Source organism: Homalodisca vitripennis, chromosome 2 (assembly GCF_021130785.1).
Source record: "Homalodisca vitripennis isolate AUS2020 chromosome 2, UT_GWSS_2.1, whole genome shotgun sequence".
Lineage (NCBI taxonomy): Eukaryota > Metazoa > Arthropoda > Insecta > Hemiptera > Cicadellidae > Homalodisca > Homalodisca vitripennis.
In genome coordinates, this window is record NC_060208.1 from 117826842 (window position 1) to 117828284 (window position 1443).

Below are 1443 nucleotides of genomic sequence, written 5' to 3' on the forward strand. Positions count from 1 at the left end.
TGAGTTTTATTTATTACTAATTAAAATAAAATTCAATATTTCACAAGAAATATAAATTTTGTGAGTAATTTATTAATATTAAGGCCCATATATATATATATATATATATATATATATATATATATATATATATTTGTGGAATTTAAGAGAATTGAGTCTGCTATCAAAGGTAAGTCAAAGGTAAGTGCACATATATATGCAATGTGTATGTCCTTACTCTGTATAGTAATGTTTTACTATGATTATTTCTTTTACTTTGATTAACAAGCCTGTCTATAAAGTAATAATCCTTATATACCTTTATAAGTTCACATGCTATAGATAGTTCTTTTCGTATTAATTAACCCATATGTCTTTCACGAGCGTTCATAGTTCGTCAGATTTTGTATTTCAATGTTTACTGAATATGATTTCTAAATTATTGGGAAATTTTCAATAGGAATAAGCTGGGAATTTGAAAATGGTTTTGAGTGGTCATCTTGACTGCGATGTGAACAAAATTGGCGCTAACATTGCAGTATGAGTCTGAATCATAAGATTAGTGGAAAAGAGGGGAGGCTCAATACAAGTTGATAGTCCTCTTTATTCGTTAAAAATTGTATTGTTATGCTTATTTGTTATATCATTTTAGGTTTGTATAATAATTTTACCAAAAAGTCGATTTATTGTCCTTTTTTATTTGACAAAAAATTATACTTTTTACGAATAGTAAAACAAAAAGCAAAATTTTAATAAAAATCATTGTTATACATAGTTGTATCAAGTAAGATCAAAACATATAAAACTGACTGAAAATGGTTATACAGTTCAATAATCTAAGTTATTAATGACATGATCCAGTTCAAACTATGGGTGTATGCATAACAAAGAATACTTCAAAAATAGTATGCGATTGTCCACTGAAACATTACTAGAAAATAACACCATTCAGTAACAGGTGCTTACAGTGTTCACATGCCAAATAAAGTAGTAAAATCAAACTTAACAAGACAGCTGACTATGACATCTACACGCTTTTGGGATTGCCCAATACTTGTCAACAGGTTGATACATTGACTGTGGCAGACACAGTGAAAGTGTTAACTATTATAATATGAATAATATTATTTTAATATTATTAGACATGTATTATATTTATTGTACTGTAGTTTGACATTTTGACTACGGTAGATGCCCTAGAGTGCTCGTTATATTATGAGACTAAGTTACCATTGCTCAGTATAGTTTTAAACTTTTATACATTACAGTTTTTATCACATGTATAAAACTATTTTTTATTAAGGAATAGAATTAGGCATAACTTATTACTCTAGTACCCATTTTAGTTGATGTTTTGAACACACCTAAAACTCTTTAAACACCTGATATCTTATCTGTTTTGATTGAAACTGTGGATAATAGCATCATATGTATTTAAGCCATTGAAATGGAAAAAGGTACTGT